Genomic DNA, 17721 nt, shown 5'->3' with positions numbered 1-17721 from the left:
TTTACGTTTAAAAGGTTAGGAAAGCTTTAAAGATTTGTGTCCCATCGCTCATGTCCAAATTTTATACCATGAAAATCTGCAGATTATTGCACTTTCATCTGCATTAGAGTGCAACAAATGAACTGACAATTTTAATATTGTTTATTTTATTTCTTTGAACTATTCCAATAATTATTTACACATAAATTATGAAAATAATTACATAATAATGTTTTTAAAAGCCAAAAATGTGGACAAGTATCAGAAAAGTGTAGAGCAAATAGAGAGACATACACCATTCTAGAATTTGGAGTACATTTCACATCTTCAAAATGAACATACACACACACACATACATATACATTATATATATATACACACACAGTGGTGCTTGAAAGTTTGTGAACCCTTTAGAATTTTCTATATTGCTGCATAAATATGACCTAAAACATCATCAGATTTTCACACAAGTCCTAAAAGTAGATAAAGAGAACCCAGTTAAACAAATGAGACAAAAATATTATACTTGGTCATTTATTTATTGAAGAAAATGATCCAATATTACATATCTGTGAGTGGCAAAAGTATGTGAACCTTTGCTTTCAGTATCTGGTGTGACCCCCTTGTGCAGCAATAACTGCAACTAAACATTTCCAGTAACTGTTGATCAGTCCTGCACACCGGCTTGGATGAATTTTAGCCCATTCCTCCGTACAGAACAACTTCAACTCTGGGATGTCGGTGGGTTTCCTCACATGAACTGCTCGCTTCAGGTCCTTCCACAACATTTCGATTGGATTAAGGTCAGGACTTTGACTTGGCCATTCCAAAACATTAACTTTATCCTTCTTTAACCATTCTTTGGTAGAACGACTTGTGTGCTTAGGGTCGTTGTCTTGCTACATGACCCACCTTCTCTTGAGATTCAGTTCATGGACAGATGTCCTGACATTTTCCTTTAGAATTCGCTGGTATAATTCAGAATTCATTGCTCCATCAATGATGGCAAACCATCCTGGCCCAGATGCAGCAAAACAGGCCCAAACCATGATACTACCACCACCATGTTTCACAGATGGGATAAGGTTCTTATGCTGGAATGCAGTGTTTTCCTTTCTCCAAACATAATGCTTCTCATTTAAACCAAAAAGTTCTATTTTGGTCTCATCTGTCCACAAAACATTTTTCCAATAGCCTTCTGGCTTGTCCATGTGATCTTTAGCAAACTGCAGACGAGCAGCAACGTTCTTTTTGGAGAGCAGTGGCTTTCTCCTTGCAGCCCTGCCATACACACCATTGTTGTTCAGTGTTCTCCTGATGGTGGACTCATAAACATTAACATTAGCCAATGTGAGAGAGGCCTTCAGTTGCTTAGAAGTTACTCTGGGGTATTTTGTGACCTCGCCGACTATCACATGCCTTGCTCTTGGAGTGATCTTTGTTGGTTGACCACTCCTGGGGAGGGTAACAATGGTCTTGAAATTCCTCCATTTGTACACAATCTGTCTGACTGTGGATTGGTAGAGTCCAAACTCTTTAGAGATGGTTTTGTAACCTTTTCCAGCCTGATGAGCATCAACAACACTTTTTCTGAGGTCCTCAGAAATCTTCTTTGTTCGTGCCATGATACACTTCCACAAACATGTGTTGTGAAGATCAGACTTTGATAGATCCATGTTCTTTAAATAAAACAGGGTGCCCACTCACACCTGATTGTCATCCCATTGATTGAAAACACCTGATTCTAATTTCACCTTCAAATTAACTGCTAATCCTAGAGGTTCACATACTTTTGCCACTCACAGATGTGTACTATTGGGTCATTTTCCTCAATAAATAAATGACCAAGTATAATTTTTTTTGTCTCATTTGTTTAACTGGGTTGTCTTTATATACTTTTAGGACGTGTGAAAATCTGATGATGTTTTAGGTCATATTTATGCAGAAAAATAGAAAATTCTTAAGGGTTCACAAACTTTCAAGCACCACTGTGTATATATATATATATATATATATATATATATATATATATATATATATATATATATTTGTGAACCCTTTAGAATGTTCTATATTTCTGCATAATATGATCTAAAACATCATCAGATTTTCACACAAGTCCTAAAAGTAGATAAAGAGAACCAAGTTAAACAAATGAGACAAAAATATTATACTTGGTCATTTATTTATTGAGAAAAATGATCCAATATTACATATCTGTGAGTGGCAAAAGTAAGTGAACCTCTAGGATTAGCAGTTAATTTGAAGGTGAAATCAGAGTCAGGTGTTTTCAATCAATGGCATGACAATCAGGTGTGAGTGGGCACCCTGTTTTATTTAAAAAACAGGGATCTATCAAAGTCTGATCTTCACAACATGTTTGTGGAAGTATATCATGATATGAACAAAGGAGATTTCTGAGGACCTCAGAAAAAAACATTGTTGATGCTCATCAAGCTAGAAAAGTTTACAAAACCATCTCTAAAGAGTTTGGACTCCACCAATCCACAGTCAGACAGATTGTGTACAAATGGAGGAAATTCAAGACCATTATTACCCTCCCCAGAAGTGGTCGACCAATGAAGATCACTCCAACAGCAAGGCGTGTAATAGGTGAGGTCACAGAGGACCCCAGGGTAGTTTCTAAGCAACTGAAAGCCTCTCTCACATCGGCTAATGTTCATGAGTCCACTATCAGTAGAACACCAAACAACAATGGTGTGCATGGCAGGGTTGCAAAGAGAAAGCCACTGCTCTCCAAAAAGAACATTGCTGCTCATCTGGAGTTTGCTGAAGATCATGTGGACGAGCCAGAAGGCTATTGTAAAAATGGTTTGTGGACAGATGAGACCAAAATGGAAATTTTTGGTTTAAATGAGAAGCATTATGTTTGGAGAAAGGAAAACACTGCATTCCCGCATAAGAACCTTATCCCATCTGTGAAACATGGTAGTGGCAGTATCATGGTTTGGGCCTGTTTTGCTGCATCTGGGCCAGGACGGCTTGCCATCATTGACGGAACAATGAATTCTGAATTACACTAGCGAATTCTAAAGGAAAATGTCAGGACATCTGTCCATGAACTGAATCTCAAGAGAAGGTGGGTCATGCAGCAAGACAATGACCCTAAGCACACAAGTTGTTCTACCAAAGAATGGTTAAAGAAGAATAAAGTTAATGTTTTGGACTGGCCAAGTCAAAGTCCTGACCTTAATCCAATCGAAATGTTGTAGAAGGACCTGAAGCGAGCAGTTCATGTGAGGAAACCCACCAACATCCCAGAGTTGAAGCTGTTCTGCCTGGAGGGATGGGCTAAAATTCCTCCAAGCCGGTGTGCAGCACTGATCAACAGTTACTGGAAATGTTTAGTTGCAGTTATTGCTGCACAAGGGGGTCACACCAGATACTGAAAGCAAAGGTTCACATACTTTTGCCACTCACAGATATGTAATATTGGATCATTTTCCAATATTAACACAGACTGTCGGCGGGGAGCTGTTGCATGGCGAGCTGAGCCTATCCAGACAGCAGCAGTAGTAAATGGGCCACACATTGCTCGACTGACCATCCACAAGCTTTGGCTGCTTGCTCAAAGAGCATAATGAATGCTTCCGGATAGCCATGTGGCCCCATCTTTGTGAACGTGACATGGGGTGGATCCACAGCGGTGTTGCTTGAGGACCCCGCCAACATGAGCAGATGCCAGAACACCCGGCGATCCTCCTGCTGGGCCAGCAGCAAGGCTTCAAAGCGATGTTCTTGCTCCTTCCATAGGGCAATTGTCACTTGGTGCTGGCTCTGTTGGGCAGCACCAAGGGCAAGAATGAGGTCCTTAAGTGAGGAGGACTCCATGGGGTGGTTCCCTTCAGTATCCTGGCTTTCAGCACCACTGTAGTATGTCCCTGATGTGGGTGGAAAACTGAAGCATGGACAGGTGGGAAATAGTGTTAACACAGGCTTTATTTTCACTCTTTTCCCTACTGCTTTTAAGCTTTTATTAAAATGATTCACACACACATGCTCTATTCCAGAGGTATCCCCCTGTTCACCCTCTCCCTCATTTTCTTTGCTCCATAAATCACTGAAACAGACACACACACATTAATTGCTCATATCCAGTGCATGTGGATATCACACACTCTGATTGGCTACTCTACTACAAGGATATCAGCTCATATACTGTGAGTAGAGAAAAATAATATGGCGGAGCGCATCAAGTCAAGTATAATCACTTTGTAATCAAGTATTTAAAAGAAACAGAAATAGCTAAATAAAAGAATATATTTTTTCTCCCGCAATATCTCCTGTTCCACACTCCAGCCCAATTGTTGGTAGTAATGCACCTTTAAGTTGATTTGCCAACTGACAAAAAAAGAAAAGAAAATGGCAGATTGTGTTACTGAACCAAATGAGGATGAAATAGTCTACTCAAAAACAAAACCCCCCAAAATACAAAAGAGCAACAAAATAAGAAATAAATGTACTTGATAATAAGAACATCTTTTTTTATTTTTCACAAATTGTTACTGTCATTTTGCCAGGTTGTTTTCATTCTAAGCGGAAATTATACAAAACAGCCAACAAAGTTTTTATTTATTGAATTTGAAAAAAAAGTAAAAATGCTCTGTTTCTCAAAATTCAATGAATGTGGATAGAAAAAAAAACAGTTTTTTCACTCAATTTCATTGTATATGGCTTATAGCTGACTCTGCGCTACGTGCCTTGTTGGCCATCAACACATAACTGACTCAATTTCGTGGAATAACTTAAATATTTCACGCTGATGTTACTCCCAGTGTTTTCTTGCTGACATGCACTGTCAGCATGGTGAACCGGTTGAAATGTAAAATTCTTTTGATTGACTTGCATATTTTCTGTGGCTGTGTCCATATACCCCTCCTAGAACTGCCACCTTATTGTGGTGGAGGGGTTTGTGTGCTTGAATGATCCTAGGAGCAATGTTGTCGGGGGCATTATGCCCCTGTAAGGGTTTCCCAAGGCAGACAGGTCCTAGGTGACAGGCCAGACCAAGAGCAGTTCACCAAAACCTCGATGGAAAAACAATCAAGGACCATGATGTCGCCCGGTATGGCACAGCCGGGGCCCCACCCTGGAGCCAGGCCCGGGGTTGGGGCTCGTTTGCGAGCACTTGGTGGCCGGGCCTTTGCCCATGGGGCCTGGCCGGGCTCAGCCCGAAGAGGTGACGTGGGCCCGACCTCCTGTGGGTTCACCACCCACAGAGGTAGCAGTAGGGGACTAGTGCAGTGTGGATTGGGTGGCAGTCGAAGGCAGGGGCCTCAACGACCTGATCCCCGGACACAGCGGCTAGCTGTTGGGACATGGAATGTCACTTCGCTGGGGGGGAAAGAGCCTGAGCTTGTGCGGGAGGTTGAGAGGTACCGGCAAGAGATAGTTGGGCTCACCTCCATGCACAGCTTGGGCTCTGGAACCCAGCTCCTCGAGAGGGGCTGGACTCTCCACTTCTCAGGAGTCACCCATGGTGAGCGGCGGCGGGCTGGTGTGGGCTTGCTTATAGCTCCCCAGCTCAGCCGCCATGTGTTGGAGTTTACCCCAGTGAACGAGAGGGTCGCCTCTCTGCGCCTTCGGATTGGGGAGAGGGCTCTTGCTGTTGTTTGTGCCTACGGGCCGAATAGCAGTATAGAGTATCCAGCCTTCTTGGAGTCCCTGGGAGAGGTACTGAGGGGTGCTCAGACTGGGGACTCCATTGTGCTACTGGGGGACTTCAATGCTCACGTGGGCAATGACAGTGACACCTGGAGGGGTGTGGTTGGGAGGAACGGCCTCCCCGATCTGAACCCGAGTGGTGTTTTGTTATTGGACTTCTGTGCTAGTCATGGTTTGTCCATAACGAACACCATGTTTGAGCATAGGGGTGTCCATAAGTGCACGTGGCACCAGGACACCTTAGGTCGGAGGTCGATGATAGACTTTGTTGTCATTTCATCTGATCTCCGGCCCTATGTCTTGGACACTCAGGTGAAGAGAGGGGCTGAGCTGTCAACTGATCACCACCTGGTGGTGAGTTGGATCCGCTGGCGGAGGAGGAAGCTGGACAGACCTGGCAGGCCCAAACATATGGTGAGGGTCTGCTGGGAACGTCTGGCCGAGCACTCTGTTGGGGAGGTCTTTAACTCCCACCTCCGGGAGAGCTTTTCCCAGCTTCCGAGGGAGGCAGGGGACATTGAGTCTGAGTGGACCATGTTCTCTACCTCCATTGTGGATGCAGCTGTTCGGAGCTGTGGCCGCAAGGTCTCCGGTGCCTGTCGTGGCGGCAATCCCCAAACCCGGTGGTGGACACCAGAAGTAAGGGATGCCGTCAAGCTGAAGAAGGAGTCCTATCAGGCCATGTTGACCTCCGGGACTCCTGAGGCAGCTGACAGGTATCGGCAGGCCAGGCATGCTGCAGCTCAGGCAGTTGCGGAGGCAAAAACTCGGAACTGGGAGGAGTTCAGGGAGGCCATGGAGAAGGACTATCGGTCGGCCTCAAAGAAATTCTGGCAAACCGTCCGGCGCCTCAGGAGGGGGAAACAGTACTCTGTCAACACTGTTTACAGTGCGGGTGGGGAGCTGTTGACCTCGACTGGGGACATTGTCGGGTGGTGGAAGGAATACTTTGAGGATCTCCTCAATCCCACCGTCATGTCTTCCATTGAGGAGACTGAGGCTGATGATTCAGAGGTGGACTCATCCTGTTAGGGTTTTGCTGGGATTCGAACCTGGTTCGTTGGTGTGATGATCCAGCAAACCCCCACTAGGCCACCAGGGGGATGACTCAAATGCAGAGGCGTGAGGCGGAAGTAGAAAAAGTATCAAAAGGTTTATTTATACTATGTACACTATATACAATCCAGGGCAAAAAAAAAAAAAACAAAGAGTATAATCCAAAAGTTCAAAAAGAAAAAGGCAAAAATGCAAAAGCTCAGAAGATCCACAAAACACAGTCACTACTAAATCCAAAAGAAAAGCAAAGTGCAAAACAAAGAACACAGTACAAAGGAAACTGGAGATAAACATAACAGCACAAAGACTCCGTGACAAGAGGACTGAACTCAGGGGTATACATACACAAACTAATTAAGGACACAGGTGAACATAATTAGGACTAAACAGGAAATTAACAAAAACACAAAACACAGGAACAGTGGCGGCCTCTAGAGGCCAAAATAAACATGACACGAAAAGGAAATAACAGCGGCCTCTAGAGGCCAAAACAGTCCAAGTCCTAACAGGACCCCCCCCCTCTAGGAGCGTCTCCTGACGTTCCCAGGGTGATCCGGATGGGCCGAATGGAAGTCCTGACACAGTTCTTTATCTAGGACATCCCGAGCAGGAACCCAGCAGCGCTCCTCAGGACCATAGCCCTCCCAGTCCACCAGATATTGCAACCCACCGTGGACCCGGCGGGAGTCAAGCAGGCGATGCACAGTGAACACAGTCTTCCCCTGGAAGATGCGGGGGGGTGGGGGGTTCCTAGGGGCAGGGGCATACGTAGACATCAGTACAGGCCGCAAGAGGGAAACATGGAAAGTGGGGTTGATCCTCAGAGTCCGGGGCAACTGGAGCCGGTAGGAGACAGGGTTCACCCTGCGCACCACCTTGAAGGGGCCAATGTAGCGAGGAGCAAGCTTGCGGTTCTCCACCCACAGCGGAAGGTCCTTAGTGGACAGCCAAACCCGCTGCCCAGGGCGGAAAGTGTGTGCAGGTCTTCTATGGCGGTTGGCCTGAGTCTGGTTGGTTCTGGAGGTCTGGATGAGGGTCTTCCTGACCTTGCTCCAGGTCTTGCAACACCGTCTCACATATTGGTTGACCGAGGGCACCCCCGCGTCCTCCTCCTGGTCTGGGAACAGAGGTGGCTGGAACCCGAATTGGCACTGGAATGGCGACAGCTTGGTGGCCGATGACTGCAGGGTGTTGTGGGCGTACTCTGCCCATGGCAGCCAGGTGCTCCACGATGTCGGGTTATCCATAGCCAGGCCTCGCAGGGTGGTTTCCAGGTCCTGGTTGAGCCTCTCCGTCTGACCATTGGACTGTGGGTGAAACCCAGAGGAGAGGCTGGCAGTGGCTCCGATGACCTTGCAGACCCCGTGCCACACTCGGGAGGAGAACTGGGGCCCTTGGTCTGAGACGATATCCTGTGGAAGACCAAAGACTTGGAAGACATGATTAAACATAAGTTTCGCTGTTTCAAGAGCAGAGGGGAGTTTGCACAGTGGTATGAAGCGGCAGGCCTTGGAGAATCTGTCAACAATGACCAAAATGACCGTGTTACCTTGTGACTCAGGGAGACCCGTGATGAAGTCGACTGCCACGTGGGACCAGGGACGCCGGGGAATGGTCAGAGGATGCAGGAGACCCTGGGGACGCTGTCGTGGGTTCTTGGTTCTGGTGCAAACCTCACAGGACAGGACAAATGACCTTACTTCCTGCTCCATGTTAGGCCACCAGAAGCGTCTTTTCAGGAAGTCCAGGGTCCTCCGAGCTCCCGGGTGGGCGGTGAGAGGGGAAGAGTGACCCCACTGGAGAACCTTGGCCCGGGCTTGATGTGGGACGTACAAGAGGCCCGGTGGCCCCGTCCCAGGACCGGGGTCCTGGCGTTGGGCTCGTCGGACAGCCTCCTCAATACCCCAGCGGACAGGGGCCACAATCCGGGACACAGGGATAATAGGCCCGACTTCATTCTCCCTGTTAGTGGCAGAGAATAGCCTGGACAGTGCGTCAGGTTTGGTGTTCTTGGAGCCGGGGCGGTACGAGAGGGTGAAGTCAAACCGACTGAAAAACAGGGCCCACCTAGCCTGTCGAGGGTTAAGTCTCTTGGCTTGCTGGAGGTACTCCAGGTTCTTGTGGTCAGTCCAAAGCAGGAATGGATGTTGCGCTCCCTCCAGCCAGTGCCTCCACTCCTCAAGGGCCAGTTTGACCGCTAGCAGTTCTCGATCCCCCACATCGTACTGGGACTCCGCAGGACTCAGGTGGTGGGAGAAGTAAGCGCAGGGGTGCAGCTTTCCTTCCGAATGTTGAGAGAGCACCGCGCCGACACCACTGTCCGAGGTGTCCACCTCCACGATGAATGGTTGGGAGGTGTCCGGGAGGACCAGAATGGGTGCCGTGCAGAAGCGGTCCTTGAGGTCTTTGAACGCCTTTTCCGCCTGAGGAGACCAGCCATAAGATCCACCTGTCCCTTTGGTGAGGTCTGACATGGGTGCTGCTACAGAACTGAAGTTCCTGATGAACTTGTGGTAGAAGTTAGAGAAACCTAAGAACCGTTGAACCTCCTTAACGGACTTGGGAGTAGGCCAGTCCCTGATGGCCAGGGTCTTGGCAGGGTCCATTTGGAGTTGGCCTGTCCGTACAATAAATCCCAGAAAGGAGACCTCGGGAACATGAAATTCGCATTTCTGGGCCTTGGCGAACAGATTGTTCTGTAGCAGCCTCTGGAGAACCTGGCGGACATGGTGGCGGTGCTCCTGCACGGTCTTGGAAAAGATAAGGATGTCATCGAGGTAGACAAAAACGTACAGGTTAATCATGTCCCTTAAGACGTCATTGATTAGGGCCTGAAAAACAGCTGGTGCGTTGGTGAGTCCAAAGGGCATCACCTGGTATTCGTAGTGCCCAGACGGGGTGTTAAAGGCAGTCTTCCACTCGTCTCCCTGTCGGATAGGGATGAGGTGGTATGCGTTCCGTAGGTCCAACTTGGTGAAGACGGTGGCGCCTTGGAGCAGGTCGAAAGCAGTGGACATCAGCGGAAGGGGATATCGGTTGCGCACAGTGATCTTGTTCAGGCCCCTGTAGTCAATACATGGTCGGAGCCCCCCATCCTTCTTGCCGACAAAGAAGAAGCCAGCACCAGCAGGTGAGGTGGAGGGTCGAATGAACCCAGAGACCAGGGCATCTTTGAGGTATTCCTCCATGGCCTTGCGTTCTGGCTGAGAGAGGGAAAACAGTCTGCCACGAGGAGGGGTAGTCCCAGGGAGCAAGTCGATGGCACAGTCGTAGGCCCGGTGCGGAGGAAGAACGGCGGCCCTGCTCTTGCTGAATACCTCCTTGAGATCCCAGTACTCTGTGGGAACTTGAGATAACTCGGTGAGATCAGGGGGCTCGGCAGGAGACACAGGAGGGCTAGAGAGCAGACAAGAGGCATGGCATGCAGGGCCCCATTCCACAACCTGGCTTGTTACCCAGTCTATGTGAGGGTTGTGGCGAGTAAGCCAAGGAAGGCCTAGAATAACTGGGAACTCAGGTGAAGGAATCAGGTGCAGGGATATTTCTTCCTTGTGACCTTGAGACTGGAGGAAGACTGGAGAAGTAACTTGGGTGACTCTTCCATCACCTAACGCTTGGCCATCGAGGGCAGACACAGACAGTGGGACTTCAAGAGGTGCAGTCGGAATATTGATGCTTTGGGCGAAGTGAATATCCATAAAGTTCCCAGCCGCCCCTGAGTCTATCAAAGCTTGACAAGAGTGGACAGACTCACCCCAGGAGATGGAGACCGGGATGTAGATTCCTTGGCCAGGGAGTCCGGGAGAGAGGGTAGGCCCCGTCACAACCCTCCCTCGGCTGGACGGGGTGGTCCTTTTCCCAAGAGTTCGGGACATGATGCTCGGAAGTGACCAGGCTTGCCACAGTAGATGCAGCACTTGTCCCTCCTTCTGCGCTCCCTCTCAGATGCGGAGAGGCGAGTACAACCCACTTGCATGGGTTCTGGACAGTTACTGAAGGAGGTAGACGGTCTCCAGGTAGAGGTAGGGAGGCTGGGGGGGCTCAAGGCTTGGTGGCATTCTCTCATCCTGTTGTCCAGACGAATAGCATGTGAGATGAGGGTTTCAAGGTCACTTGGGCATCCAATAGAGGCCAGACCGTCCTTGATGGGGTCAGACAGACCATGGTGGAAGGCTGACACCAGGGCAGTCTCGTTCCATCCACTTACTGCTGCGAGCGTTCGGAACGAGATGGCATAATCTGCGATGCTTCCTCCTTGCCGGATGGACATGAGCTTTCGGGCTGCATCAGTACTGATGTCCGCCTGATCAAAGACCCGAAGCATCTCTTCAGAGAACAGCTGGAAATCAAGGCACTCAGGTCCCTGTCTTTGCCAGATAGCAGTAGCCCAGGCTCGCGCCTTACCAACTAATAAGGTGATCACAAAGGCAATCTTGCGGCCGTAGTGTAGGTGGTAGGCTGAAGCTCAAAGGTGAGTTGACACTGGGTAAGGAACTCTCGGCACTCACTGTGCTTGCCGTCGTACCTCTGTGGTGCAGGAAGGCTGGGTTCACAAGGTGAAGAAGGCAGCATGGCAGGAGGCACAGGAGCAGGAGCTGGATCAGGAGATGCAGGCAGAGATGTCAGCTGTGCCAGGGTTTTCCCGATTTGCTGAAGCAGTTCCTCGTGGCGAGCAAGGGCCTCACGTTGGCTGGTGAGCGTACGTCCATGAGCGTCCATGGTTGCTCCGAAGCGTGTCAAAGCTGCCGTAATTCCCTGAAGGTTGGCCGGGTAGACAGTTGAAGCAGCCTCTGCTGAGTCGGTCATAACGGAGTCTTTCTGTTAGGGTTTTGCTGGGATTCGAACCTGGTTCATTGGTGTGATGATCCAGCAAACCCCCACTAGGCCACCAGGGGGATGACTCAAATGCAGAGGCGTGAGGCGGAAGTAGAAAAAGTATCAAAAGGTTTATTTATACTATGTACACTATATACAATCCAGGGCAAAAAAAAAACAAAAAAAAAAACAAAGAGTATAATCCAAAAGTTCAAAAAGAAAAAGGCAAAAATGCAAAACCTCAGAAGATCCACAAAACACAGTCACTACTAAATCCAAAAGAAAAGCAAAGTGCAAAACAAAGAACACAGTACAAAGGAAACTGGAGATAAACATAACAGCACAAAGACTCCGTGACAAGAGGACTGAACTCAGGGGTATAAATACACAAACTAATTAAGGACACAGGTGAAGATAATTAGGACTAAACAGGCAATTAACAAAAACACAAAACACAGGAACAGTGGTGGCCTCTAGAGGCCAAAATAAACATGATACGAAAAGGAAATAACAGCGGCCTCTAGAGGCCAAAACAGTCCAAGTCCTAACACATCCATTACCCAAGCCGAAGTCACTGAGGTGGTTTGCAAGCTCCTCAGTGGCAAGGCACCGGGGGTGGATGAGATCCTCCCTGAGTATCTCAAGTCTCTGGATGTTGTGGGGCTGTCTTGGTTGACACGCCTCTGCAACATTGCGTGGTGGTCGGGGACAGTGCCTCTGGAGTGGCAGAGTGGGGTGGTGGTCCCTCTTTTTAAGAAAGGGGACCGGAGAGTGTGCTCCAATTATAGGGGAATCACACTTCTCAGCCTCCCAGGGAAGGTTTACTCCAGGGTATTGGAGAGGAAAATTCGACCAATAGTCAAACCTAGGATCCAGGAGGAACAATGCGATTTTCGTCCTGGTCGTGGAACACTGGACCAGCTCTATACCATTCATATGGTGCTCGAGGGTTCATGGGAGTTTGCCTAACCAGTCCACATGTGCTTTGTGGATCTGGAGAAGGCATTCGACCATGTCCCCTGTGGTATTCTGTGGGGGGTGCTTCGGGAGTATGGGGTTCGGGGCTCTTTGCTAAGGGCTGTCCAGTCCCTGTACGAACGGAGCAGGAGTCTGGTTCGCATTGCCGGCAGTAAGTCAGACCTGTTCCCAGTGCATGTTGGACTCCAGCAGGGCTGCCCTTTGTCACCGGTTCTGTTCATAATTTTTATGGACAGAATTTCTAGGCGCAGCCAGGGGCCGGAAGGAATCCTGTTTGGGAACCACAGGATTTCATCTCTGCTTTTTGCGGATGATGTTGTCCTGTTGGCTTCTTCAAACTAGGACCTTCAGCATGCACTGGGGCGGTTTGCAGTCGGGTGTGAAGCAGCTGGGATGAGAATCAGCACCTCCAAGTCTGAGGCCATGGTTCTCGACCGGAAAAGGGTGGCTTGCCCTCTCCAGGTTGGTGGAGAAGTCCTGCCTCAAGTGGAGGAGTTTAAGTATCTTGGGATCTTGTTCACGAGTGAGGGAAGGATGGAGCGTGAGATCGACAGGCGGATCGGTGCAGCCTCTGTAGTGATGCGGTCGCTTTACTGGTCCGTCGTGGTGAAGAAGGAGCTGAGCCAAAAGGCGAAGCTCTCAATTTACCGGTCGATCTATGTTCCGACTCTCACCTATGGTCATGAGCTTTGGGTAATGACCGAAAGAACAAGATCGTGGATACAAGCGGCCAAAATGAGTTTCCTTTGCAGGGTGGCTGGGCGCTCCCTTAGAGATAGGGTGAGAAGCACAGTCACTTGGGAGGAGCTCGGAGTAGAGCTGCTGCTCCTCCACATCGAGAGGAATCAGCTGAGGTGGCTCGGGCATCTTTTTCGGATGCCTCCTGGACGCCTCCCTGGGGAGGTGTTCCAGGCATGTCCCCCGGGAGGAGGCCCCAGGGAAGACCCAGGACACGCTGGAGGGACTATGTCTCTCGGCTGGCCTGGGAACGCCTCGGTGTTCTTCCCGAGGAGCTGGCCGAGGTGTCTGGGGAAAGGGAAGTTTGGGCTTCCATGCTTAGACTGCTGCCTCCGTGACCCAGTCCCGGATAAAGTGGAAGAAGACGAGCCGAGACGAGACGTGTCCATATAATAGAAAGAACATTATACGGTGGTGTGAAGATACGAAGTTTATCTTTTTGTGTTGAAAATATTTTCATGCATTCACTTTGCTCACTCATGAATGTGTTCACCACTCAAAGATAAAGTTCATATCTTCGTGCAACCGTATAATATCTTCTCTCGCTCATTCTATATATATATATATATATATATATATATATATATATATATATATATATATACACACACACACACACACAGATCAGCCATAACATTATGACCACTTACAGATGAAGTGAATAATATTGATTATGTCATTATAATAGCACCTGTCAAAGGGTGGGATATACAACCCAGAGTCCAAAAAGTTGGGACAAAGTACAAATTGTAAATAAAAATGGAATGCAATAATTTACAAATCTCAAAAACTGACATTGTATTCACCATAGAACATAGACAACATATCAAATGTCAAAAGTGAGACATTTTGAAATGTCATGCCAAATATTGGCTCATTTGAAATTTCATGACAGCAACACATCTCAAAAAAGTTGGGACAGGGGCAATAAGAGGCTGGAAAAGTTAAAGGTACAAAAAAGGAACAGCTGGAGGACCAAATTGCAACTCATTAGGTCAATTGGCAATAGGTCATTAACATGACTGGGTATAAAAAAGAGCATCTTGGAGTGGCAGCAGGTCTCGGAAGTAAAGATGGGAAGAGGATCACCAATCCCCCTAATTCTGCGCTGAAAAAATAGTGGAGCAATATCAGAAAGGAGTTTGACAGTGTAAAATTGCAAATAGTTTGAACATATCATCTACAGTGCATAATATCATCAAAAGATTCAGAGACTCTGGAAGAATCTCTGTGCATAAGGGTCAAGGCTGGAAAACCATACTGGGTGACTGTGATCTTCGGGCCCTTAGACGGCACTGCATCACATACAGGCATGCTTCTGTATTGGAAATCACAAAATGGGCTCACAAATATTTCCAGAGAACATTATCTGTGAACACAATTCACCGTGCCATCCGCCGTTGCCAGCTAAAACTCTATAGTTCAAAGAAGAAGCCGTATCTAAACATGATCCAGAAGCACAGACATCTTTTCTGGGCCAAGGCTCATTTAAAATGGACTGTGGCAAAGTGGAAAACTGTTCTGTCGTCAGACGAATCAAAATTTGAAGTTCTTTATGGAAATCAGGGACGCTGTGTCATTCGGACTAAAGAGGAGAAGGACAACCCAAGTTGTTATCAGCGCTCAGTTCAGAAGCCTGCATCTCTGATGGTATGGAGTTGCATTAGTGCATGTGGCATGGGCAGCTTACACATCTGGAAAGACACCATCAATGCTGAAAGGTATATCCAGGTTCTAGAGCAACATATGCTCCCATCCAGATGATGTCTCTTTCAGGGAAGACCTTGCATTTTCCAACATGACAATGCCAAACCACATACTACATCAATTACAGCATCATGGCTGCATAGAAGAAGGGTCCGGGTACTGAACTGGCCAGCCTGCAGTCCAGATCTTTCACCCATAGAAAACATTTGGCGCATCATAAAACGGAAGATACGACAAAAAAGACCTAAGACAGTTGAGCAACTAAAATCCTACATTAGACAAGAATGGGTTAACATTCCTATCCCTAAACTTGAGCAACTTGTCTCCTCAGTCCCCAGATGTTTACAGACTGTTGTAAAGAGAAAAGTGGATGTCTCACAGTGGTAAACATGGCCTTGTCCCAACTTTGAGATGTGTTGTTGTCATGAAATTTAAAATCACCTAATTTTTCTCTTTAAATGACACATTTTCTCAGTTTAAACATTTGATATGTCATCTATGTTCTATTCTGAATAAAATATGGAATTTTGAAACTTCCACATCATTGCATTCTGTCTTTATTTACAATATGTATTTTGTCCCAACTTTTTTGGAATCAGGGTTGTATTAGTCAGCAAGAGAAGAGTCATTCCTTGAAGTTAATGTGTTGGAAGCAAGAAAAATGTGCAATGTAAGGATCTGAGTGACTTAGACAAGGGCCAAATTGTGATGGCTAGATGTTTGGGTCTGAGTATTTCCAAAATGGCACTTCTTGTGTGGTGTTCCCAGTATGCAGTGGTTAGTACCTCCCAAAAGTGGTCCAAGGAAGGACAGCTGGTGAACTGGAGATTGGGCCATGGGTGTCTAAGGCTCATTGATTCTCATGGGGCATGAAGGCTACCTCATATGGTCCAACCCCGCAGAAGAACTACTGTAGCACAAACTGATGTGTTAATGCTGACAACCTTTTTGTCAGCGATGGTAGATTACAAGGGAACATCATGTCACAGATATTATAATCACGGAAAACTAGAGCAAGATGAAATTATTCTAACATTGTCCACATTTATCAGAAATAATTACAGGTGGTCATCTTCTTCAACATCCTCATGGTCAGGTGTAAGCATCAAATGAGTAGGATTTACCATAAAAAACACAGTAGTAACAATATAGAAAATAGACAATGGAGTGTAATGATCTAAGGAGAAGTAGAAGACAAATCTAGGCATTAAGCTAAAGTCCTTGAGGATGCTTCACAAAGGCTGAAAAAGATGAGAGTAATACAATAGTAACAAAGATCAATCAATGATTACCTGAAGCACTGGATATTAATAATTACTTATAATTATTAAGTTAATAATAACTAACCAAATAAAATAAACAATAATATCAAACTTTACAACATATGTATATTTAATCTGGTGATGGTGCTTTCTTGAACCAGCTTGCATGGATCCTCTTTGGTTGTGCAGATGTCAGGACTGTAGTTCTGGTGACAGCTATGACATCACATGGAGGTCCATAAGCTACTTCACCCACTTTGTGAGGGTTCAGAGATTTCACGAGGACCCTGTCACCTGCAAGGAAATGATGAATCAGTTGCTTTGAGGGAAGCGGGAGAGAATGAGAGACATTACCATTAACAATATTCAATTTCTCAGTCAGTGATTGGGTGTAATTAGCAACAATTGTGTCTAGGTCTCTTGTAAAAGAAACATCAGGGGGTGGGGATTTTATCTATGGGGTGGGGAAGGGTCTTCCCATTAGAGTTTCAAATGGTAACAATTTGATAATTGAGTTAGGCGACATATATTTCACACAAGACCGTGGGCAAAAACACCAATCCAATTTTTACCCGTTTCCATCATAGCCTTTGACAATCTATTTTTGAGCATTCAGTTCAATCTTTCAACAACCCCTAAAGATTGTGAAGGATAAGGAATGTGAAATTTCCAATCAATGCTACAATATTGACAGAGCTTTTGTGTGACTTTGGAGCCCCAGGGAGTGGCAGAACATCATACCATCCCCATTTTCCCAAATCATCAGCAAGAGTATTATCCTTAGCCTGTTCATTCTCCCTGTAGTCATGACCCTTAACCTTAACTGTGACTAACTGTGATGGTTAAGTACAAGCAGCAATGAGGTAAGAGATAAGGGTGGCATTGCCATCAGTTGAGCAAAAAAAACACTGGAATGCCAGAGTTTCCAAAAAAAAAAAAAGTCATTAACTATTCCAAAACCATATCTGGAGTCTGTGTATATGGTCATGGTCTGACCAGAGAACAGAGTTCAGGCTCTGGTTAAGGCGACTAACTCAGCAGCCTATGTAGACTTATATGAAAGATTGAGCCTCAAAAATAGTGTTCAGTAATGAACATAGCAAACAACCACAGTAAAAATTAAATTATGAGACTTTGAGAATGAATCATTAACAAGTACATGCTCAAAAGGCACAGAGGATAAATCCTGTCTAATGCTGGAGATATCACTAACTACATGTAAAGAGTCAGGAGGTGCAGAGGAGGATGAAGCAATCAATAGACAATGTAACAGTTGTCTTCTTCTGGCTGTTCCCATTAGGAGTCGCCACAGCAGATAATGCCCCTCCATATCTTCTTCTATCACACCAACTGTCCTTATGTCCTTCATCACATCAATAAATCTCATCTTTGGTCTTACTCCTTTCTTTCTACCTGGCAACTCCATCTCAAGCATTCTTTTTCCAATATGATGTAACAGTATAGCAGGTGAATTTGGAATATTCACAGGCTTAATTGAAAG

This window comes from Neoarius graeffei, chromosome 8 (assembly GCF_027579695.1).
Source record: "Neoarius graeffei isolate fNeoGra1 chromosome 8, fNeoGra1.pri, whole genome shotgun sequence".
Lineage (NCBI taxonomy): Eukaryota > Metazoa > Chordata > Actinopteri > Siluriformes > Ariidae > Neoarius > Neoarius graeffei.
This window is presented reverse-complemented; position numbering follows the sequence as displayed.